The sequence below is a fragment of the Squalius cephalus genome (genome assembly GCF_949319135.1).
Source record: "Squalius cephalus genome assembly, chromosome: 5".
NCBI lineage: Eukaryota > Metazoa > Chordata > Actinopteri > Cypriniformes > Leuciscidae > Squalius > Squalius cephalus.
The window spans coordinates 38,534,669-38,561,428 of record NC_137126.1 but is presented as its reverse complement, the minus strand read 5'-3'; the positions used below and the strand labels follow the sequence as shown (position 1 = coordinate 38,561,428).

Genomic DNA, 26,760 nt, shown 5'->3' with positions numbered 1-26,760 from the left:
AACAAAACAAACTACTGTGTGGAGTGATGCTTTTGTAAAACTTTCAATGCATCAGAAAAAAACAAAAAAACAACACATAGCAAGGTCTCTGCGGTGTATGAAAGTCACTCTCATTACCAGATGTCTCCATTTTACTGATCTCAGACCAGCGTTTATCTCCTCTCCCTGAGAAGCCATTTCTCCCTCCTACGCACCCACTCTGACAGAACGAAAGAACGAGTGAGAGAATAAATTAGCATTTCAGAAAGAGAGAGAGAGAGACAGCGAAAGTTATTCTCAGGAGATTGATTCAGATGAGCAAAAACAGTAAGGGGTTGCGTATACCTACACAAACAATAACAACCACCAAATGTACAAACGACATTGACACGAGAATGCAAACGTACAAAATTACGTTTTTAGTGGAGAACGCAGAACACAGGAAGTGCATACCGCCTACAGGTTCACAGAGAATAAAACAATCCAATACAGCAACCCCCTTCACCCCCGCCCAACGCACCTCGCACGGTTTTAACTGAGAAGCTGGCTTGCACAGTTGTTTTGTTCAATCATGCATCTAAGATATTCCCCAGCTCCTCACCCAGAGCCGGATTCTCAGTTTCGAGCCAGTTACATTGCTCATGTCAGACCATCTACCTGGATCATTAACTAGAGGTTTTTTATTCAAAGTGACAGTACACTAATTGCAGGGACAGTGCCTCTGGGGTATCCTGGAGTTCAGTGTCCAGCTCAAGGGCTCAATGGTAATAGAGCAACACTGTGATCTCAGTAACTCTCCAGTTCATGGATCACAATCACCTGGGACCGAACCTCCATTCGCCACCTAACCGGTGCAGATTGGTACCCGCAAAGCTGATCGGCAGCCCGATCATGCCGTACCTGCATACTAATGTCGCAACCAGAGCACTTCCTCCGAGCGTGGTATCTCTATGAGCTGGTGGACAGGAATAAATAAACTCGGCATGCAGCTGAGTCCGTTTATCTGAACGCAACAGCATTCCTGCGAACTAATGGAATGTTTAGAATCCAGAGCCCGTGGGGACGTTCCGATTCAAATTCCAAATGCGTTTATTAATTCCGCTCATAAATGAAGTTCCCCTCCTCGCGGCATATCGCAAATGAGATCCCTTTCCATAATTTGTCTTTGTTGAGTTTCACAGTTCTGCATTGATCTAAAAGACCCTGCGACAAACGACACTGACAGAGGCAGGAAGATGAGGGACCTCATATTTCTAATGCGTAAATCATCTTTGGAAATGCTCCTATTTGACACCTTGGACGTTTTCAAATGTTTGAATACAAGCTGCATTTGCCACCGCCTGCAGCAAATGGCACTTTTTTTTCTTCACATGTACTTCTACTCGTATAATGGACTGGAAAGTATCTACAACCTCTACAAATCACAGACTTAGACATTTCGCTCTAGAAGTCTGGCAGTAAACGCTTTCATAAATTCAGCCATTCATGTGTTGCTGAGATGCTGGAGGCTTTTGAATGAGGGCAGTTCAAATTTAAGAGTTTTTAACCTTCTAAACATTTATAAGCAATGGACACCAACTCATACTGTTTCGCATTTGCAAGTAACTTCTTTGTGCATGTAGCATAATACAGCTGAATTTCCCATAATGAGCCAATTCAATTAAGATTGAATTTCAGATCTAACCTACAGTACTGTCCTCTCTGCTTGATCTCACGAGCTTTGGAATAAATACATCAATAATTTCATAAGCTGGAGAGAGTATATGATGCAATTGTGCTTGGAGTCATTTTGGAGAAATATAATTTCCATTGCTGTTTTAATCCCATTGGGCACTTTGGAAAAATATCTCAATGTAAAATAATATGATGAAACACATTTAGAACTAAATGCTGTAGACAGTTTAATTTGTATAAAAAGCTCATGTCAGCCTAAAAAGCTCTCCCATCGTGAGACTCGAATTTGCTTTCTCTCTCTTTCTCTCTTTAACATTGTCCCATATTAAATAAATAAGATGAATGTTTTTATTTGTAAACTCATTATTTCTAGGGATGCACTAATATTAATTCAATGTTGACAGATAAGCTACAAATTTTTTCATGTTATTGCGAATAACTGTCTGATATCAAAAGTATGTACCATTTTGTCTAAAATTAAAAATCACACTAAAACCAATCATTTTAAAAAGCTACTAGTGAATTTAGGCATCACTACATTGTATTGTACAATATGAAAAATGGATATGAAATGGATATGATGGATACCAAGGCTGTACTTATTTGATCAAATACACAGTAAAACAGTATGATTGTGAAACTTTGTATTGTAAATACTATTAGAATTTAAAAAAAATACTTTTCAATTGTTAAATGTAATTTATTCCTGTGATGCAAAGCTGAATTTTCAGCAGCCATTACTCCATTCTTCAGTGTCATTTGATCCTCTAATACGCTAAAATCATTCTAATATGCTGATTTTCTGCTCAAGTAACTGTCACATGATCTGTTTTGCTTGAATTCTTGTCCGTGTATTTTGGTTTGACCTAGTTTTCTTTCTTATCAGGGGCCTGTTCTTCGTACGTCGCTAACTCAGTTAGCTGGATTTGATTGTTGGCGATTTGGCTTGATCTTGGATTGTTTGGTTCTTCGACACTCATCCTGGATTTGCTGTCATAGCAACAGGTGTGCAAGCTTAAACCTGTTCGGGAGCAGGCTTATTTCATGTTAACAGGATTAGACTGCGGCTTCATAAGCGGAGCTGATACGGGAAGTCCAGTGCAGCGCGATAGTGCACTTTCTGAGATATATATTTTTTCTCGTGACTCGTGAGATTGGCGTTTACATTATTAATTTGTTGGAAACGCACATTTATTTTCGACTTGTCGGAGTCGGGCTTTAACTATAGCACAAACTGTTTGCATTGCCCTAAGATTATTTGCGAGTGGCTCTTTCCTTTACACTATTGGAGATGCGGAGAACTTGATGGAAAGTGCTGTCTGTCGTGTCATTCGGAGTTTACCTGGCGCTTTTAGGTTTAAAGAACAGTTTTAGTTTTTTTTGTGACATTTCCAAGCCACTTAAGACCCAATGTTGTAAAGCAGGTTTTTTTAAAGCAGGTTTTTTTTTTTTAGGCTATCATAATTTTTTATGAAGATCATGCAATCATGACCATGCCGAATAAAGTAGGCTATATGTCACTCAGTCTTCACTAACATGATTGGTACCATAGACTATAGGCTAGACCATAGACTGGGTCTACCATAGACATAGGTTCACAATGTAAATGTGCAGCCCAGTTACTATTGTGATTCTTAATATTCCAGATCACAAATGTGAAAGCAAAATGGCCAGGATCTGTGTATGACTTAAGAATTTTCAGAGATTCACATTTATGCACATTCTTTGAAAGTGGTAAGGAAAGTTCCACAATTAAATATCATATTACATACACTTATGCTGATCCTAACAGAACTGCATTTTTTATAGGTGATTATGACATTTTCCTGCCTGCAGATAGCCTAGGTGTTTTATGACCCCATTATCTGACCCAAACCAGTTACAATGCAGCTCTAGCCAGGACAAGGGCACACAATGAAATGAACTTTGGCTAACTAAAGGGAAGATTTCAGTGTCTGAAAAGTCTGAGGGTTGCACACCTGACAGGGCCTGTGACATTGTTGCTTGTGCCATATTACACAACATTGCCAAAAAAAAAACACTTTTCATTAAATGTTTAATAAAAGACAAATATGCTTAGTTCCTTGAGTTTTATTTCAGTTGTTCTTAGAAAAGCCAGTGGTCAGGTGCCTGCAACAAGAGATATTAGACACATGCCTCATGCAACAAATAAAAAGGAAAAGTTGGCTATACACTGCCCACCTGTAGGCCTATGTCTACAAAGTCTTATACTTTCTTTCCTTTGGAAAGTTAGAAAATGTCCACTTACTGCACATACTTCAGCCACCACTTTCTTGGGAACAGATACAAGTGTTGGTGTATTATGTAAAAGTGCACAAAAGAGGAAAACACAATGTCATTACAATGAACTACTGTACACTCGGCAAAAATGTGATCAATAACTCATGGCAAAATATTTTTACATTAACATAAGTTTATCAGTTTTCCCTTTCACAAGTCAAAGCAATTCATCATTACTCAAGATTTAACAGTTGAAATGACTATACGGCCTTAATTTAATGCAGCAAAAATTATTTTACAGTGTAGGCTACTAAGATCTTTTCTTTTTTTTTTCTCAGCCTTTTTCTTGGTTGCTTTTATAAACCGACAACCATTTATTTAACAGTGCCTTTTATAAAAGAGACTATAATATAACTAAAAATTACCATTATGTAGAATATTTTTGTACTTCACTTTTATTTGTTCCCATGTTCTAGTGTGGTGACTCTGACATTACAATGAACAAAGTAATTATGTGTTCCCTGGCGTTTTAATTAAACATTAAAATTCCGAATAAACTTCGACTATTAGTTCTTGCTCTGCTGAGGAGAAAAACTGAGCGCGCTCTTTGGCCACGCTGAACAGCCAATAGCAGCATTGCTGATCAATGTTTCTACTATCGATACATATCCCCTTTTAAACCAGCGCATGAACGCGCAATTATCTCAGATAACTCAATCCAGCTATACTAATCATATCCGGCAGGTGTGTTCGAAGAACCTAATTAGCCAGATCATGATTCGCACGATGATATCATCTTGGATGTGTAATTTGATCTCGGATGTTTTTAAGCAACGTACGAAGAACGGGCCCCAGTTTTCCCAGCACTTGTTTGTTACTAAGGTTACTGATTAGTCCTCACCTGTTCATTGTTCTGTTGATTACCATCCCAGTGTATTTAAGCCCTCAGTTTCTTCAGTCCTTTGTCTTGCGTTGATGTTGATATGGTAAGCTAGTGTATTACTCTGTTCATTAAAACTCCACTTGCTTTAATTTCCATAGTCTTTTGGATTATATACACAGCATGTGTGACAGTAACATTTCTTTTTATTATCAATGTTGAAAGCAGTTATGCTGCTTAATATCTTTTCAGCATTGTTTGATTAATAGGCTAGAATGTTCAGAAGAACAGCATTTATTTTTTAATATAAATCTTTTGAAAATCTTTCCTGTTATTTTTAAACAATTTAATGTATCCTTTCTGAATAAAAATATATATTTTTTAAAACAAAAAATTATTGACCCCAAACTTTGAACTGTAGTGTACATTAAAAAAAATCAACTAATAACTGATATGGTTCATGTCTTGGTTGTTTCATCAGTAAGAGCTGCTTACTCACTCAGGTCAGATGTCCTGAGTGAGTCTCCTCAGGTCTCCTGTGCACCAATCCGGCACACACACTCCATTAGCACCTTGGACAGAACCACAACACTCAGCTGAAGACTGGAGACGGGCATAGCTGGAGTCGATTCATGCTCGCCAGGCTAAGGCTACACAAGACGACAAGTAATGCTCCTCTCTACCTCTTTTTCAATCTAACAGAATCAGATGAGGTTTATGCTGAAGCAACCAAATAGACAGTCTCTCCAAGACACTCTGAATTCATGTTCCGCCTCCTCAACCCCCATCTCCTGGAGAACTCCCGACGAGTGCACAGATACACAAGGAGCTCCCGTAGAGCACTATCAGTGCACTCTAGCACGACAGAAACTGACCCATCGGCTACTCCAAAACCTCTTCAGTCTGATCGGCCTCTTAATACTAAATAAACACCTCTCCGAAGCATTTCCACCATGACCCTGACGTGCTTCTCTTCATTCCCGGCACACATCCGTAATAATCTCTACAACAACAAAAACACTTAATGTCAAGCATGCAAACGGTGGCTCTGATAAAAATTCATAGGCTAATACAATTTCACAACGTGATATTTCAACACTGCCACATTTCTCCAAAATAATCATGCAGTATGAAGATAAAAAGAGCCCTGCTTCATTAATTATGCAGCAGAATGTGAATTTATATCTATTAAATACTATAAAATATTAAATTTAAATGAACAGCTTTATGAGGTCCCTGACAATAACAAGTGAACAATGATTCAGCGAGATGTTTTATATTTTCTCCTTCAAGAATCCTAATTTTTCATGTGGTCCCCCCCCAGATGAAAAACACTTTTCAATGGCGACCCCTTTGATTCGGTGTGGTGAGATGACTTGTTAAATTATTCAGCTGTTTGCATTTTCTCAGCTTGATCGGTGTGACATCGCTACTAATGTCATTGTCATAGAAACTGAGGGTATCATTTTTTTGTGAGGTCACATCAACTGTAGTGAAATACAGTGGATATGACCTCAAATGCAGGCTTTGCATTAAGAATGCAATAGTATGCAAATCAGTGAGGAGGAATACAAATATTGTATATTTGTAAGTGCATTGGAAAAACAGACCTTAGCTCGAGGAAATGAACCAAATTAAATGAGAAGTGTAACAGAATATTTATTATGGTCCAGAAGGCTTTATTTCAGGTCTAGGGCTATGCTTTCTTAACAGAATCCATGTCAGAAGCATTGGAGGGAAACAGTACAGCAGTGGAATCAGATCAGGTCTACAGGGCTTTGAATCTCACACCCAAATCAGTCAGAGATCTTTGGCTAAGCAGTTACAGGTGATTAGGTGAGGGCTTTACAGGCTTAAGGCTTCTTTAAACACACACACACACACACTTACACTTACAATTATCCCTAATCATTCCACAACAGGTGGCCGGTTGGAGTCCGGTCTTGAGGTGAACCGTTGAAGTGCCCTTATTACAGGTTAACAAAGCACCTGCAGTGGCACAGATGAGAGCCTGACAAGGCCCATTTTAAAGGCTGTCTCACTGATAGCAAACTCTTTCCTAAACGCCTAATCATCTCAACGCACTAAAATCCAATCATACTTAAATTACAGCGTGGCTCAAGAACTTCAGATTGGAGGACTGTGTTGTGACAAAACTCATGCCCATGTGCTTGATTAATCACTCGATGGGCTTCATCAATGAAGCCAGAGAGCTTTCTTTAAGAAATGGTTGTTACAGCAAATGCTTTGCATAAGAGAATTTAAGTGTGAGCATCAGCTAAGAGAATCATCAAGCATTTTAATATTTATGGTCACAGTGATAAAATACTGCAATATCACCTAAGTTATGCACACTAATCCATATTTCAAAAGCGCATATGGTACCATTATAACGTGTTTACATATATGATGCGTACATTGTGAGGCCAGTATAATAATGATTATGAGTTATACTTTTAGATTACATTTTAATTTAACGTTTTATTATGAGCACCAGAGTGAAACATATTCAGCTTCTTAAATTAAGCTGTTTAACTTAAAAGGGATAGTTCAAAATTCTGTCATCATTTATTACTATTATTATTATTATTATTATTATTATTATTCACCCTCATGTAGTTCCAAATCTACAGGCTTGCCTTTCTTTGGAACACAGAAAATATATTATTGTGCATACAATGAAAGTCAGCAGGGTGCAAAACAACACTGGACCACATCAACTGTCATTGTATGGTCAAAACAAGAATGTATGAAGTAATACGAGATTTGGAAATGTTTAATTTTTTTGCTGAACTATTCCCTTTTTAAAAAAAAAAAAAAATTAGTATGGGACAAAACAATAATTGGCAGACCCCTTGCAGAACCACCAAGGACCCCCTAGCTGTTATAACTGTTAACAATATGGACTGATTGTCAGAGATATTACCTGAAGTCTGTGTTAATTCCAAATACAATCCACCCATTTCCTATGATTTCCTGTCACCTCTCCACTGTCCGGGACAACCTGGACGGGTTACTGTACGTAGGTTGCAGGTTCACACCTCAGCAAAGGACAGCTACTGTGGAAAGTTACTGAGACCCATCGTCAATGTGGTGCCCTTGAGCAAGATAGTACCTGATCCCAGGTCGCTCCTGAAATTAGTGTACTGTACGTTGCTTTGGATAAAAGCATCTGCTAAATGACAAGTAACCAACCCCGGCACCCTGCTGTATGATGTTTCTTACTTTGCAAATGAGTCTGCTGATTACAATAAGAATATATTCCAAAATGTCTCATCAGCATGTTAATTACTCTAAACCTGCAATGTAAGATGTGTCATTAAATCAAGCTGTACGGCCATGTCTGCTGGGCACTGTTATGGGTGCTCGAGCTGGACAATGCGTCTTTTTCACCTATTGTGTTGAAAGGCAGCATAACCTTTTTAAAATGGATGGAAATGTGTGGCCTGACCTATAGAGTGAGGACGCCCCCCCCCCCCCCCCCCCCCCCCCCCAAACATATTATGCATTTTCAGTTCTTTTGAAATGTGTAATTTAACAGAGGTAGATAGAGAGATACATTACTGTTTCCAATTTACCTACTATCAAAAAGAGTTCGCAATACAAAACGCAATAAATTCACACAGTAAGGTTAAAACGCACAGAAGGTTAAACCAATAAAAAAAAGCATTTTTACAGTCTGCTGTGACATATGCTAAATATCATTCACACATAATATGTTTGTGCTGGAGGATAGCGCGGTGTAGACAGAGAATATTTGCTTTCCATCACGTAAAATAAAATGTGTTGTGGTTTTTCATGCATTTCAAATAACTAGGAGTGAAAAATCTAAAAACATGAATATAATCATTCAGCTGAGTGCAGCCGCTCGGTCAATCTGGTCATCGCTGAGACATGTTCTACATGCTCAATCTTATTCACATTATTCACAAATTGGAGGAAGACAATGAGAATGATGAGGGTCCATGCTTCTCAAACACACATATCTGAGACTTAATGAGTGCGTCTTAGAAACCCCATTTATCACACACTTCTAGAGTTTATTTTTAGAGGAAGACAGATCCTATAGTGAATTAGTTTCATTGAACAAGAAATGTAATGTTCATTTTTAATAAATTAATAAATATAAAAAAACTAAATCGAGATTTGTTTTCTGGAGTTGTGAGAATCCTGCATTTACAATGACATTAGTCTTCTCAAAAGTCTCTGGAACTACAATATGTTCACTGCTCCCTACACACTCAGTCAGGGATATCTGTAGAGTTCCATTAGCTTTCTTAAAGTTCCGGTAACACTTTATTTTACAGTGTCCTTGTTATGTTACATGTATTTACCCTAGTAATAACAGTGATTTATGCATAATTACATGCAACTAACCCTCAACCAAATCCGAATCCTACCTAACCCTATAGTAAGTACATGCTGTTAATTACTATTACTCGGTACTTAACAAATATATAATTACACTGTAACAATGACACCTTAGTGTAACCCAAATTCTTTCACTTAAAGAGACCTGCAACGTCATCTAAAAACATGCAGAGTTATGCAGATCAGGGCTTTAAGTATGATTCAATTATATACTACAAAATATAAATATGACATAAAACATATTTTCAAATGTATAAAAATATAATACATTTGTGTGTTACATATTTAAATTAATTTAAATGTCACACTGTAAACCATATATTAGGAATGCACAATATTAAAATGATAATTCAGGGGTAGCCTAACATAATAACATTCGACATATTAACAGAAACATACAAAAACCTAATTTTTATAGCAAAATAATTATTAATATTCTACTCTTATTAAATGTACCATTGTTCTTCTATAGTATCATACTGAACTGACAGCTTCAGTGATTATAAAAGGAGCGCTCTTTACTTGTAATTCAGTCTCAATTTGAAGAAAAGTTTTTGTTTTTCTTGAGACTTTGTGACTTTCCTTACTTCATACTTCAATACATGATAAAATAATAGTGATTTCATAATGTCTAAATATAAATTCGATCATATATTTAGAGCTTTGAAGTGCTGTAAAACGTTGTTTGAAGCACTTGGAAAATCTTTGAAAAGTGCTTGAATTTCACTCTCAAAAGATTGTTTGAACATGAAATATAATTCAATGTAAAAAAATTAAAAGAATGTAAAAAAAACAAAAACAATTTCTGCCACAATACCATGGTTACGCATTACTACATTAAATCCAAGGTGAATGTTGATGATTTGTGGACTGAAAAGCCTTCAATAGCTTGTTCGTTCATGGCACAATGTTTCTCCTGGTTTCCATGTCAGCACTGTTTGATCTGATATCTATGGTTTTATAACAACCATAACTACATCTCACTAGATCTCGCAGCAATGTAGGGGTGGGTGGCGAGACCAAATTCTTATTTCACGATAACGATATGTATCAAAATATAGTTAATTTATCTCATTTCTGTTATTGAAAATAAGAAAAAAGAAGCAAATTACAAATAGGAAAAATACAATACAACAAAAATATGACATTAAACAAATTCAGTTTTTCTGATACAATAGGTTTATTTAACATGTAGCCTAGTTAGAATTAATACAGAAGTTTAATAATGAAAAGTAAAAATAAAGTATTGCATAGTCTTCACTGTACAAACTAAATATATAAATGTGTTCTTATTAAAGCTAAAAAAAAAGTGATTCATTAAAAGAGCAGTAAGTTATTTTCTCTTTTGTTTGATTCACATTAATGACACAGAGCAGCAGGCTATTATTATTATATTAGGCTGCTGTCACTTTAAGCCCAAACGCACAGATACTGATACATATCTGGTTTACAACGGATGGGCATTCTCCTTCTGAGAGAGGACCGCACAGAGTACCTTTTCAGGATATATTGCGCTTATAACTCTTTCTAACATCAAGCACGTCCCGCTCTTTATATTCGCAATATACACAATTTAGAAAAATCTCCAACGATAGACATTTATACATGGTAATGATCATCATACTGCCCAGCCCTACAGCAATGTTAATAATTCTGCTGCAAATCCAAATGCTTTCTCACTGGATCTCCCAGCGCTGTGTAGTACTTGCTTGCGAGTAAACCTGTTCTGAACTCGTCCTGCGCTGTCTATTATTAGTCCAGGCTGATAAACGGTCCGTGCGGCTAGACCCAAACCAAGTGTGGGTATCTGCAAGTTGGAGTAATGGGCATGGAGAAAGGTAGGAGGCATGGAGAAAGGTCTGTATCATTGGTCTCGACAGCTGTCTGTCAGGGTGTGGGGTAAGGTAAGGGGTTAGTTTCTGTTGTAGCAATACACCTACTCCGACCTGAAGCTATTCCTGTCTCACTCAAACGAGTAGCACAGTTTCGTTCCGCTTTCATTTCATTTATCGTTTGGTGTTTCTTATATGCAACAGAAATGGCAGGACTTATCAGTTGGGCAACGTGGTGGTCGTGGTCGTACCAGTGCGACCTCATAATAAAAAAAATCAAGTTGTGGCTAATGACTAAATGGCTTAAATAAAATGATATCCTTTTGTCTAAATAAATGAATAAAAAATAATTTAGGCTAAACTAAAATCAACTGTTTTAAATGATAAAAGTGAATTTAGACATCACAACATTATAATGTACATTTTGAAAAATATAAATTTTGGAAATTGCTGAAGATTTTACATTTGACAGCGTTAATAAATTGCTAATGCTTTCAAAGATTAGCTTAACTGACAGCAAAGGTAGGCTAATCCAAATGTAAAAATAGTGGTACAATCCATTATAAAATTATACTGAAAAATATACTGTTAGAGTACATTGTGTTTTCTTAATGTTTATGTTTATCATGCTGTAGCTGTCACCAATCTGGTGTGCTTTATACACAGTCATAACTGCTAGTTAAACCAATCTCGAGGTCAAATAACCTGAATAAAGCATTGAGTGTTACAAAGGTGATGCATAGGAAGGAAATATCATGAAGTCATATATCAAGGTACACATCTTCTATTTATAAACTGTCATTTGAACTGAACATGTACAACAACAACGATGAGGAATCTCACTTAAGATGTTAAGATTAACACCCTGTGTAATCCAGTCCACAGGGCACTACAGTGTGATTGTAACATACCCTGTGATTAACAATCACCACAAAGCCAAGCTACAAAACTGAATGATAAAACACTGCATCTATTTTGACATCACAGTCCTCTAGAATCTCAGGGATAATTTTTAAACTTGTTCATTTTGCAATTATTTATTTATCTTCTCAAGGAGAAGAAAGGGGGGAGGAAACAGAGATGGAAGAGTCATATGAAGAAACAGAAAGAATAAGGTTAATATGGAGAGATGTGTAAGGACTTTTAGCTCACCGTTATTGAATTGGAGTGAGTTTGGGGGTGGGTCAAGACTGTGAAAACTACCACCTTCCTTAGAAAGACTACAATCTATCTGAATGGCATAAAAGCCAGGGGGCTTACAAAATAAAGAGGGTAAGAGAGGAAGAGAGAGGAAGTAAAGGAGGAGTGAGATTCACACTGGGGGTCTGATAAGAGGATACGAAAAGAGGAATGGGGGAAAGAAATATAATTAACCACGAGCACAGCTCAGAGTCCCAGCATGCTTCTGTATTAATGGAAGTGCTATTGTAGATAATTTGCTGCTGCATTTTCTAGCAACTGTAAATAGTACTTTCTTGTGGATAATGGTTGAGCTATACCTTCTTCATTTTTACACACACACACACACATATATATATATACATATATATATATATATATATATATATATATATAAAATATATAAATATATAATTTGAACACGCAAAAAAACATAAGCCCTAAACCTACAATATTATCATTGATATTAATAATAATTAATATTGTCATTTTATCCTACATTTACAAGTAAATAAACATCCTGCTGTAGTGAATTCCTCTTAAAAAGAGCTATTAGTGTAATAATATGTTTCAGCATATTATAACTAAAGATTTTGCTCCACTATGCTGAATACATTGCCTTTTCTAACCTTAATAATGCCCAAATAACCTTGAAGTATTTAGATATATGCAGCAAAACAAAACACTGGTGATTGGTCCCCTGGTTATTGCTCATCAGCGCTTTAAACTTCACTGAAGTATTAAGCAAAAGACACTGTGCTGGTATAATTAACAGCTGTGTGACTGGCAGATCTGGGTTGGGTAACTGCAGCTTAATCCCCTGTTTCCAGTACAGTATTAATCCAGACATGAGGGAGTAGTGCTAACATGCTAATGTCAAAGCTGAGGCCAGTTGACAGCGTTGGCTAATCTGTAATGAAGTCCAATATATTCCCCCTTGTGACACCAAACTGTTTGATAAACCCTTATATGGGTTTGGGTTTCATACGGTTGATCTGCCATAATTACAGTTGCAGCTATGCAAACAAATTAATAACTAAATGCTAAATGAACATAGAGCCTATTCACTGGTGGTTGATCATCAACATAGGTTTTTTGAGGGGCGATGCCAATATTTTATAGAAAATTGTGGCCGATGCAAAGCCTATTTAACACAAGCACACCTACTGCAAATAAATGAATTTGACATATTTTTGCTAAAATACTAAAATTGGAAATATTTGTTTGTGTGGTTTATAAAATGTATTCATCTGTATTCATCTGAATTTTCTGATGACTTGCATTAAAAAGTATTACACAAATGTAGCCCTATCTATTATTAGATAGAACTGTTGAACAAAGATGGCAAACTAATGCAGACAAAGAATGGGCGTCTGCACATTGGTCAAATATATCAGTCAACCACTAATATCCACACCTCACTGCAAGCGTTTGTTAAAATATGCATCCAGCATTGTTATTTTCAACTGGAAATGAATTGATAACTATTGCAACAATTTTTTTTCTAAAAATGTCGGTTAATAAATGTTAAACGTCGAACAATAGTACCCCTGGGCTGCACTAGCTGCACGCCTATGATGTATTAGCTTCTCAAGCCGGTGGAGCCTGTCAGAAAGCTAAGAACTCTCAGTATTCGCTCTCTCCCAGTGAGTATGGCGTTAATGAAAGCTGAACGCAGTACTGTAGCATTTGCTGAGAGCAGGCAGGAACCCCTCCGGGTCTTTACCTCTATTGTTAAGAGAGGGTGAGGCATAGCAGGGGGTTAATGCCAGCGTGGGTATAGCTACCGTCCCTGCTAAATCTTGACATCATAAGGAGAAAGAGACAAAGACAGGGACAGACGAAAGGGGAAAAGAAAGGTGTACTGTAGCATATATTTTTAGAAATACCTGAGAATATGAGTAACACAAACATCTCTAATGTCAAATATGGCACTCCATTAAGGTCTAATAATCTAATGTTGATAATCTAACGTATTGGATTTATGTTCCCAATCCCAACAATCCACACAAGATGAAGAAATTAGCTGCCAGTACAGAATGCAAGGCCTTGCTTCGATTCAGAGGACTACGTGCCAGACTGACAAACTTTAATATCCCTGGTAATAGAAATTTCTTAAATATGGGCAGCCTTACATATAAATCAAATAGTCGGGAGAGAAAATGGCAAAAATAATAAGGCATTTTACATTTAATTTAGTGGCATTTTCTAATAGGTGTGAGGTTTTGCATTTCAGAGATATTTCAGCATAATTACAAGATTCTAGAAGTCACAAAAAATTCAGGCTAATTCACCTATGGCAGACTGACATATCAACAAACACACCATTTTCTAGCACAAAAATACTGCATGCTCATACGTGCCATTTAGCACTTGCTTTTCACAACTTACTGTTAACCACTTGCTGAGATAATGTGCCTGGAGCAACCTGTGTCTTACATGAGGGCACATTAATGATAGAGCAAGACTGTGATTTAACCCAAACTTGGATTTGTGTTGTAATATAAAACCAGTATTAAACTAATGCACCATCACCATGCTAAAAAAATACATATTATAGCACCATTACACACAAAAATGTACACATTTTATATTAGTCAGTGTTCAACGTGGGCCATAACACGCCAATGCGGATACCGATAATACTGTACCAGAAACTCTCATCAAATGCTGGTACTTTCTTTGTAAACGCTCGACTATAGCGTACCCTGTTGCTCTCACTAGACAAAGACTGTTAGTATCACAAACCAAAGTTTTGACCATCAGCATTACATTTGGTGTACTGTAGCTTAAAGAACCCTCAATTCAGAAATGAATAGGCCGTTTGACCGACATATTAAAACACCAATCACACTTTGCCCGATTTTATGTAATGTTGAGGGATGGGCAATAGTAGCAAACATATCTTCTTTACTTACAACTATCTGCAGCCAAACAAAATTCTTAAAAATCTGTCAAATATTCATTCTCATAAGTATCCTTCTGCAAGAAAATCCAGAGCCATATACATTAAGTAGTCAAATTAAACTAATTAAACTCATGCTTTTTGGAGATCATCTGTGTAAATGTAATTTATGCTGCAGTCTGCTTCAATATATTCCCTTTAATATTGTGGGTTTTTTTAACACATGCAATTGCTCTTTTAAGAAAAGACATAAAATTATGTTAATAAACTACTGAGTTGTTTAAATATGCAAATACATCTATTATTTGCGTGTGTGCGGTTTCTGTATCGTGAAAATGTATGTGGGACAAATTTCTGAGTAAAATATTGAAAAGAGGGTCCTGAGGAGGTAAAATAAGATTTTTCCTTGCATAGGGATACAAATGCTAAAAATAAAACAAAAACAGTAGACCTAGTATTATTAGTATAATTAAATCCAATCAATATTAAAATTATTTGTTAATCATTTTAAGATTAATAAATAATGATCCTGATATATAGCCTATTCACACACACACACACACACACACACACACACTATATGGAAAGAAGTGGAGTGCCCTGGTATTTTTTGCCTAAAATGTCTTATAAATTCTTTATTTAGTGTTGAATTATATGACACACAAAATCTTGTGCCCCACCTTCTCATCTGGTATAATCATAAAAATTAAATCAAAAGCATGGCCACTTAAACTCCCGACCAACTCTATTAATGTTAGCAGCGGTTTCTCTCTAAGGGAAACTGAGTGAATAATGCACAGATGTGTCGCAGACCACTCATACACACTAACGGGGAAGCGAATAACAACATAGGAAAAACACAGGATTCGAGCAGCTGGTGGGGTGGTATGTATTCGCTGCTAAAACGGAGAAAATCCCGTGAAATTTTAATATTTACCAGTACAATTGCCGCGACGTGCAGGTGACCCGGTCGTGCGCGAGACCGTGCTCATATTTCTCCGTGAAATCTCCTCACACTGATTTAGACCCGTCTGCTGTATTCTCGCACATAACTCGTGGAAATATATATCACAATTAAAGAGTAAAAGACCGTAAAGGTCGCATTCAGTCAGTCAAGTTCACAAGCAGCGGGTAATTGGTGTCTCGTGCCCAGTCGATACTGTCAAGAATGATATGCGCGCGGTGACGGCGGGAAAGCTCGCCTCTAAAAACGAGAAAGTCTCACGGTGTATGGATGGGAACCGAAGCCGTTTTAACGGCTGCATGTTTGTGGATGTCTGAGCTGGGAGAGCCTCGGATCAGTTACACAGATGTGCTGCGCAGGTTGAAAAAAATGCCCGAGCTTCTTCTCAATAACGGTTTCTCTATTTCTTATCGGATAAGGAAAAGAGAAGTGTTTACTTTATTAGAAAACGGACAGCGATGGACTGCAGTCATTCGTTTGAGAAGCTGAATTCACGTTTGTATTCAGCGTATAGGCTACGAGCAAACACCCACAAACACACGCAGTTATGGAGAACCGGTTATGTTTACCGGGGTTCTGCTCCTTACCTTCGTCAACGCTGAGCATGATTCAGTGTAAAATCCCCGGATAGATCATTTAATCTCTGGTAGATATGTGGGAAAAGGGTCTGGCACCGAATCCTGGCGTTTATCCTTCAGAAAGCAGAGCTCCTCGGTCGGAGATGCGGTGACTCTGGTGAGACGGCAGAAGCGCGGTGCTCGGTTACCGGGAAATGCGCGAGAGCGGATGCTGAGTGAAACGGGATGCGGGTACTCATATACACAAGCACACTCGCACGCGGAGGGAGCGTCGTATTCTGAATGGTTAGGATTTAAATTCAAGTCTTCACGGATTTTTTACTGTCTGACACGTTCGGCATCACCGGGACGTACCATTCAGTGCTCGTGAGAAAGGGGGTGTGGCAGCAGGAGCGGGATGCGCGTTTACCGGCGCGAGCGGCCGACCCAGCGAGCACAATCTCGTCCGACTAGTGCGCGCGCCGAGGAAACATCCTCAGAGTGTGACTGATTTTCTAATAACACCGCTGCTGCACTGGATAAACACTGCCAATAATCGTTTAGGAATATGTTTTGCGGCCTAGTTAGATAAACATCTACAATAAAACACATGTTATTGGAAAAGTACCTCTAGTTATTTCAAAAACATTACTGTTACTGAGAGTTTGTGCTGTTATAGCCTATAAGGGCCCTTGCTTTTCTCAGCATGTGGGCCAGGCAGCACCAAGTGTAGAGTAAACCCAAAATCACCTCCATTGTGGGTACCAGACAGTGGTCCCCACACACACAAAAAAATTAATAAGCATACTAAATAATGTATTAATAAAAATGTAAAACTGCAGAAAGGTTTGAGGTATAGGGTTAGAGGATAAAAAATAATTAGCCAAGTTAATAGAAAATCTCCAAGAAAGTCTCCACCAAGAAACAAACAATTGTGCATGTAGCCTATGTATGTATGTGTAGCTAGCCTCTCTCTTTCTGTGTGTGTGTGTGTGTGTGTGTGTGTTTGTGTACTTGGGATCAATAAGCTCAAAGACTTAATGGAAACAAATCTGTTGTGTTTGGACATCAATACATATATCAATGACTCAATGGAAGCATATCTCTGATCAGCCAAGGTCATAGTAAATCATATATGTAAACATTTAATGCATTTTCCATTGTGTTGCATCTTTCTTAAGGTGACCTGAGCTCACGTTCAATAAAAGCTGGCTATTTCGCTGTTTAAAACTGATTTGCTTTTTAAACAGAATAACACGCTCATTATCAACACCTAGGAGTAGGAACGTTCACCACTAGAAACCAACCATAGCTGGTGACATGTGGCAACAAAGTTTCTGGCGGTGTGAATAGGACTTTATACTGACATGCAGTGTTACACATTAATAACAGACCTAGAAGACCTAGAGCCAGAGCCGTTTCTGACCATTTTGGTGTATGCAATTCCAATATACCCTACACTAAAGATTTGTATTTCTGATCACTGTATATCTGATAACATTTGGAAAGAGAGAAAAAAAAAACATAAGCTAACATTCAGCCACTTAAATGTTATGGAGTCAAATCCATGCCACATATATTTGCAAAACAATGAAGTATTGCAAAAGAAAAGTATTGAGCCAAAAAATATATGCAAACAAAAATGAAGAATTGCAAAAGAAAAATCAAAAAAGAAAGAAAAAAACATTTTAGAGAGAGAAAAAATAAGTTTTGCAAAGAATAATAATAGAAAAAAATAAAATAAAAAAGTCTTTTTTAAACATTGTCTTTACTAACTTTCTGAGCCGGCAAGTTTCAATTACAGAGAAGACTATATGAAGGAGTGAGCCAGCTCTCAGATTTAATCAAAAATATTTTAATTTGTGTTCCGAAGATGAACAAAGGCTTACAGGGTTGGAACAACAAGAGGGTGAGTAATTACTGACAGAATCTTCATTTTTGGGTGAACTATCCCTTTAAGAACTTGATCATAGAAGTCAAAAAAATAAGTTTGATTCTTAGACCTTTTAAATGATGTATGATTTGTCAAGTTAATTACATTCCTTTACATTAAAACTAGCAGTAATTTTAATTAATATAAACAATGACTTCAGTGCGCTGGCGTCCTCCCGCAGGTTAACAGGTTTTAAGCAAACGCTGTTAATACACATTTAGATAACAAAACCATGAACATTTTAATGCTATACAAATGTGCACATTGAGAGAAATAAACAGCAGAAGCAGCTATTTCAGACAGTTCACGTTAGCGAGTAGCCTAAGGCTAATAATCAACACCACTTTAACTGATCTCTAACTAACTTAGGCAAACGCTAAGTGAAATGCACAGAAAAGTGGAGCGCAAAGGGAAAACGAAATTGCGAGCTCACACCTGACTGAAATTCAAAATAAAAGGAGTGTTGCAAATGAATAAGTTGGTATCGCCATGTTTTTTTTTTTTTTTTTTTTTTTTTTGCTAAAAATCTATTGCAGAGATAAAATAGGATCAAACTAGCGTCTTTTACAGCTGTCATTGATCTTTGCCATTAATTATATATATATATATTTTTTGCTCTATTTTTATTTTATTTTGCAATTCTTTATTTTCTTTACAAAACTTATCTTTGTTTTTCTTTTTCAATTATTTTTGTTTGCATTTTTTTTTTTTTTTTTATATTTTTTTGCCTATCACATTTGCATGGTTTTACTAGTATGTTGTACTTGTTGCTGGTTACTTGTTGACAGCGTAAGGTAAATGCTGTTCAAAGCAATCAAACTGGGAACCATGTAAACAAAAAATAAATAAAAAACTTCCAGAAACCATCAGAGGCACTTTCTGCAATTTTCAGGTTGTTAGCAGTGTGTGGTGCCTCTTATTTGTGACTGGATGCCTTTGACCACATTTGAAGGATTCGGGGGGTAATTTTATGCAGACGAGGCCATTTCATGGACAGGATAGAGTGCTTAAACATGGGTTTAATGCATTTAGCAGTAAAGCACACTTTCTGAAGTCAAAGTTTGTATGTGCGAGACTGTGTTGTAAGATGTTTTTCCAGTGTAGTTTATTGTGTTTTTTCTAATGTGTGTGTATGTGTGTCTGTGCTGACTAAATCGTCAGGGGGAATAAGTTAACATTAGCATCTAAAAGAGTGAATCTGTGACTCTCTGAACACTTAGATCCATTATTTATGACAGGAAAATAACAGATGATTAGACTTCAGCGTGAAGATTAGAAGGTTGTGTGTGTGTGTGTGTGTGTGTGTGTGTGTGTGTGTGTGTGTGTGTGTGTGTGTGTGTGTGTGTGTTGGCTTGTACTCTGACAACATGCAGTTGCTCTCTTAACTGATTGTATAGATCTCCCAGCATGCACCTGTTCCTCTCTGATCTGTCAGTTGGTTTCTTGGGAGTGTTTATCTGTGTGTGGCTTGAGTGTGTGCAAGTGTCCATTTAATGAGAAAGACATCTACTTTTGGTTCTGGCCCTGAGTCTCATCTGTGTTAGTATCTCTGCAGCAGTAAACAGCCATAATGATCCAAAAAGCCATTACTGATGTATGCACTGTCTACAGATATGTTCAAAATGGCATTACTACTATATACAAAGTGAGAATGCTAAATACTCTCCCAATCTTCTATTTTCCAAATGCTTGTTACTGATCTTTAAGTGAATGACCATCAATTTTATTTATTTTATTTTTGTACCTTGTAATTTTTATTTAAAATGTCCTAATTCAATCTTCTCTGTGATGTATGCCAGACTTCTCAATCACAAAGTAACACAATACTGTTTTCAGTCCTGTATTTGAGTCCTTAATACATTTACGTTCGCACAAAGTTCAGTTATTTACGGGAGTGACAATCGCATTCTATAACTGAACTCACACCTGTAACATTTCAGGACTCACAACCACATTCTCGGAAAACCTGCATTGTGTCCTGCGTCTGTCACGTCATACAGTGCGAGAAAGCCGATCTGCGCTGCACAAATGCGTCTACCGTGTGTTTTATTCTGTGGTTTCACTTTCTGTAAATTACAGCGATGGAGATATGAGCTGTTTGTCATCTGAAGGTTCTAGATCCAGTCACTGTTCTCCACTGGAGCTGCTCCCGTCACTTTTGTGTTCTAAGCTTAACTCAAATGCTCCGCTCCCCACCCAGATATAAAAGCTGCTGTCGGCTAATGAAGATTTGGCGGATGAACTTGCTGCTCGATTGAACTCTTGTCGTATTTATAGTGATACGCATTTACAGTTTTATGGATGTCGCCATCTTTACATTGGTCACTGTCTCTATTGATATTAGAATACAGGCATGATTCCCGTTGCATGTTCATACAAAATTGACAGTTTGAACTGAGCCTTTGTCTGCATAAAACCTGCCCTTTTCTTGCAATGGACTGCAACCTTGAATCGGCCTCCATCCAATCAACAACCAATGAAGTACCCGCCCTACTTTTTTCTTTTCGATAAACCATTTCACTTTGATGTCACAGTGCAGAAAAAAAAAATTCTACCTCTGTTACATTGCAACTTTTAAGCAGATTTTAAACCGATAAATTAACCCTGCATTTCAGGTCCTGTATACCCTAGTGCAAAGCGCTCAACTTCCATTTCACTACAAACAAGACAAAGGAGGCAACATTTGATCCAATGAACAAGTGTTTTGCTGTTACGTTGTCAACATAACATTCTGATTCAAAATAAATTGGCAGTAATGCATTTCTCTGGCATCTAGCTTCATATAAGGAGCACTAAATAGGAGAAGGTTGCCCTGCAACCTTTAAAGTTCACACTTCAAGTGCTCTGCTCTCTGAGTAAGACTGGCATAGTGATGATCAGATTGAAAAATCTGAATGAAATTTGCTGTGCAGTATACAACTCAAGTGTACTTGGTTATGTAAATTGAAAAAATGAATAGTTTATTTTAATTTACATTTTAATGCCATTTAATTAAAACTAAACTTTAACTACACGTCATATAAACAAAAAGTCAGGAATGATACGAAACACTTGGCCTTAACTACAACCACAAATCAAACGCACTTTCTATATATATATATATATATATATATATATATATATATATATATATATATATATATATATATATATATGTATGTATGTATGTATGTATGTATAACCTATCTTTTTTATTTTTCTGTACTTTTATGCCTGCTATTTTTAACTTCTTTCTGCTAATTTAAGTATTTTTAACTCATATTATGCATTGCTTTTGATGTTCCTCATCTGTAAGTCGCTTTGGTGCATCTGTAAAACCGTCTCCTAAATGATTAACTGAAATGTAGGTTATAAAAACCTTAAAAGCTGAATGGGTGCATGATGATGCTGTATGGTATTGAAGAGTCCACTGTAACGGGTTGCATCACAATGTCCCATTTGCTTTGATGTGTTCATGACCCGCTTAATCTCTGAAGGTCTAAATGCAGCGAATTTTGGCTTGCACTTCTGTAACCAAAGCTGAAATTCTTTTCCCGTGTAATGGATTAGTCATGATCCCACACCGGCTAAACTCCCTCTGGCTCCTCCTGCTACAGTAGCCATGTCCCAAACTCTCGCTATAGTTTGAGCTGGAAAAAGATTGACGGATCTGAGAGAACCACTCTCAATGTTTAGATGGTGCCTGGGGGGCTCAATGTTTACACTTCTGGGGGAGATAAACCCATGAATGGCATATGAATAGTCAATGAGAGAATGTATTATAACATAAAAAATCTTACATAATTACACATTTAAATACACAAAACCCTACTTCATTTAGAGTCAGATATGACCAAAAAAGATCAGATGTTAATTCAGTAATTCTGATGGAATCATTGTTCGACAGACTCATTCAAATTTAAAATGAGCCTTTTTTTATGTGACTAGCCTAAATAAAAGAAAAGGCTCATGAGTAGGCTAATTATTTGTGAATCAGACCAAACTAATCATGCTGGATGTTTTTGGATTTGAATGCAGCCTTTGGAGACAACAAAATCATAAGACATATTTTCTTGGCATTATTTCAGAGTACACACTCCCATCCAATTCAATTCAGACCACAAGTTCATAACTCAGGTACAATAACATTTCTTTGGCCATTGTTGTATATTTCAAAGTGGCGGGGCGCTGTGTTGTTGAATACTGGAGCAGGAAACACTGCATACATTGTATTTTTAAAGTTAAAGAGTGTCATTTCTTCAATAATAAACACTTGCTACTATCCCAGTTTAAATGTGCAGAGACACAATAAGTTATTCAGAGGTCGACTTTCCCAATAATGTGTGTAAATATTGTCTCTGTGGGGCACTTCCAACTGTGGGAAGCCTCTTAAAATGGTTAAAATGATTTTTGCAATACCATTTGATGTCACTTGTTAAAATCACTTAACCTTTAAAGAAAAAAAGAACACAAATAGAAATAAACAAAATCTATATAATAAAAAATGGATAAACAGCTTGAATTGTCACTGCATTCTTTAGTTCAATAGTTTGATGAGAGAGAGATAACTTTACAATAAAACCTTCCGTACGACTGTAGCAGCGGATGACTTTCAATCTGTTCCACTGAACTGAGGAGGAACTGATGGTAAACCAATAAGTGGAAAAGGGTGTTTCATGCTCAAATATTTCATCCGTTTATCCTTTTTCTACCCCTGAACCTAAAATAAGGCAAAACATTTTTTTTTTTTAAAAAGAAAAAAAGTGGCCCAGTTTGGTGAACGCAAAACGAAAAAGTGAACGCAACGTATACAGACCATACACAGTAAATACTGCATAGCATGCATTAGGAATGTTAACGTTCTGACCCAAAAAAATGTACAAAGCATGTGTGTGTTTATATCAGTGGTTGAAAAAGAGCTGATCTGGTGTCATATATTGCCACCTGAATCTGAACTCTGTAAGTGCATTAGTGCAGAAGAGTTGATCCACGTTCAGATATTCCCCCTGAGTCTGAACTCTATAAGTGCATTAGAGCAGCAGAGCTGATCAGGGGTCACATGCTCCCTCTCCACTCACATGTGTGCTCAAACATATTTGTAACGCTGGTATGACTCTCCAGTACAAAGATGTTCCATGGACACAGATCATAGACATAAAGGGCAACACAAACACACAGCTGTGCATTCGTCCTGTGCTGAGACAGACGGTATGAGAGTATAAAAGGAGCATTCCTAGCAAAGCATTTTCGTAAGTCTAAAACAGATCATCTTCCTCTTAAACCTGTGGCCTGTTCCTCACCTATGAACTTTATTCGTATAAATTTAAAACGCATACAAAGAAGGCTTAGATGAGCCTCCAGTGAACAATTGCAGTGAGAGGAAATACTCTTTTCCTATTCTGCAGCTTGTTAAGAATGAATGACACCTTGTCTCACTGACACTTACTGTGTGTGTGTGTGTGTGTGTGTGTGTGTGTTTGGGTCTGACATCACGCCCCACTACCTCTGAAATGAGGGGCTGCATTTTCTGATCCAATGAAGCTTGTGATTAGAATGAAACTTTATGACAACGAGAATCTCTTTTACCTATCACAGAGCTCTCGCTCTCTCTCTCTCTCTCTCTCTCTCTCTCTCTCTCTCTCTCTCTCTCTCTCTCTCTCTCTCTCTCTCTCTCTCTCTCTCTCTCTCTCTCTCTCTCTCTCTCTCTCTCTCTCTCTCTCTCTCTCTCTCTCTCTCTCTCTCTCTCTCTCTCTCTCTCTCTCTCCCCCTCTCTCCATCTCTCTCCCCCTCTCTCTCTCTCTCTCTCTCTCTCACCGTGGGTCTCAATCTCAATAAACGAAACAAAGTTTCAGGCTTGAAGATAGTGTTTCTCTTTAGTGGTATCTGAATTTAATGGACCCAGTAAGATCATGTTGGCCACACTGTTAAGCACTGCTCAACGACTGAGTGTCAATTACAGATATTTAACATTAATCTTTGTGTACATGATTTCAGTGATTGGCTTTTGTTTACACAGCTCTCTGGATCTGTGTCAATGGCAGTATGATTTGGAAATAGACTATAAATCTTTATATGCAGTTTTTTAGGGCTGTCAATTTAACAAGTTATCTAAAAAATGTACGAAAAAATTAACAATTTATCTCGACTATCCATAATAAAGATATTTCCTACCGTCAGAGCAATTTGACCTTGCAGTACCACCTTCAGGTTTTTGTGAGTTGGGAGTAACTGCAGCCCACCTGCTACTACAGGACACAAGCCTCACCAAACCTCACTTAGCCTACTGAGATCAGGAAGCACAGAATGAGTAAAAAGACATTGCAATCAGCATTCAATAGCGGCTGGATGGAAATAGAACATTAAAGAACATTAAAAAACAAAAAACAAAAAAACAAATGCAGGGGTCTCGAGAGGAATTTATCCAAGTTAAATTACTTTTAACTTGACATAATAAAATGTCCCACTGATGGTGCGAGACTCTGACGAGATCGTAAAATGAATTGCTGTTGACTGCAGGCCAGAAAAATAAAACAAACAATATATTGATTTCTATACCCCTTTTTGCAGTCTATATTCAATGATTTACTTATCTACCAAAATACAGTAATTTAATGTCTTTGAATTGCCTTGATTTAGGAATTTTCTCAGATATGAATTGATTTGTTTGATTAAACCAGCATTCCTTGTCATTTTAATTTCACATAACAACACAACCACAATAAAATGATAAGAACTAGTTTTTTAATTGATACAGCACCTTAACACCATGGAGCTGAAAAAGCTTTTCACTCAAAACAAATATAAACACAAAATGATGACATAAAATGGCAAATCGAGTCTAATCAAATATAATTTAGACTATAAGATATAATATGAATATGAAAAAAGATTAAAAATATATATGATTGAAGGCCCAAACGTTATGCAGTGCTGTTATCGTAAACAAAAACTCATAATTGAAAGTGTGTTCATTGAAATAAAGCTAAAATAAAATAAAACATAATTATTAGATTATAAATTAGAATTAAAATCTTGTCAGCTAACTGTAATAAAATAAGTTGCAGTGACTGAAATGGACTAAAACTTAAATAGAAAAAAAAACGAATAAAAATGACAAAAGAACTCAAATTAAAATGAAATCTTTTAATCTAAAAATAAAAGCTAATTCAAAACATTAATGAATACTGTAATAGTATTTACTAAAACAACACGTAAAATACAAAAATAACGCATTACCAGTTTCTAATAAGTAAAATACTAAATAGTCCAATATAGATGTCTAACTATAGGGCATTGCTAACAACACAGCAACTATAGTATATATAGTAAATATATAGTATAAATATAGAATGCTTGGCCAAACTTGGTTTATGGAATCAGAAAAAAAAACTGTCCATCTTATAATCTTAATATCAAAGTTAGTAACGCATGACTGCTAAGCAAAAACCTAAATAACCCAAAAATGTTATTCCTGCTATTCTTGAAACAATTAATACATATTCTGTGCGTATTACAGCTCATTTTAGACCAAGAAAAAAGTTAATTCATAAGAGTTAATTAAAATAGAGTTCTGAATAATACATTAGCACGTAGAAAAACTCAGATCTATCTCCTCTTCTATAGCAGCTTATGTAAGAAAACCTTATTTTATTTTTTTGGTAATTCTACATACACTCAGATTGATAACAAATTATGTGACAGAACTAAAGAAAAAGAGTTTACTGTTGAAAACATGTGTAGTATGTAATAACAGTGTTATGACCTCTCTTACGTGTGTGTGTGTGTGTGTGTGTGTGTGTGTGTCATGTATACACGTGTGCTTCATCGCAAACAGTCCCTATTATGTGGCCAGGAGGGATGTTCAATGCCAGCTACCACTGTGTGTGTGTGTGTGTGTGTGTGTGTGTGTGTGTGTGTGTGTGTGTGTGCGTGTGTGTGTGTGTGTGTAAGTGTTGATCTAAGCATGATCCCAAGAGAATATCAGGCAGAGAGTGTTTGTTAATCTCAATTCAAAGACATGCTCGTGTTTATGCGGGACCAGAATTCTCAGCTCCAGAAAGGCTCCTCTACTCCGGAGAGATTTCTTGCATGAGAACCTGCACACTTAAAGATGACTCTCTTTGCTTTGCAATGTTCTATTGATGTGAGCAAGGCGCTCTGAGAAAATGTGTACAGCGTATGTATGTGTGTCTTTTGTAAGAGATAGCATTTCTCAACAATAGCACAGTGCCCTTGAAGGTGCAGAGTGCATTCTTTCAAAAGAACA

The 26,760-nt window shown here is 36.9% G+C and overlaps 1 protein-coding gene across 6 annotated transcripts in view; it reads right to left on the bottom strand.

Annotated features, from left to right (window-relative positions):
* tenm1 (teneurin transmembrane protein 1) overlaps positions 1-26,760 on the bottom strand; it is a 180,760-nt gene that overhangs the window by 141,476 nt on the left and 12,524 nt on the right. For 5 of the 6 annotated variants that reach the window (XM_079870527.1, XM_079870531.1, XM_079870529.1 and 2 more), the window contains exon 1: positions 16,613-17,087. The exons of the other annotated variant lie outside the window; for it this stretch is intronic. The gene's annotated coding sequence lies outside the window, so the exon portion shown is untranslated. Of the gene's footprint in view, positions 1-16,612; positions 17,088-26,760 lie in introns of those variants that run through there. 6 annotated transcript variants of the gene reach the window in all.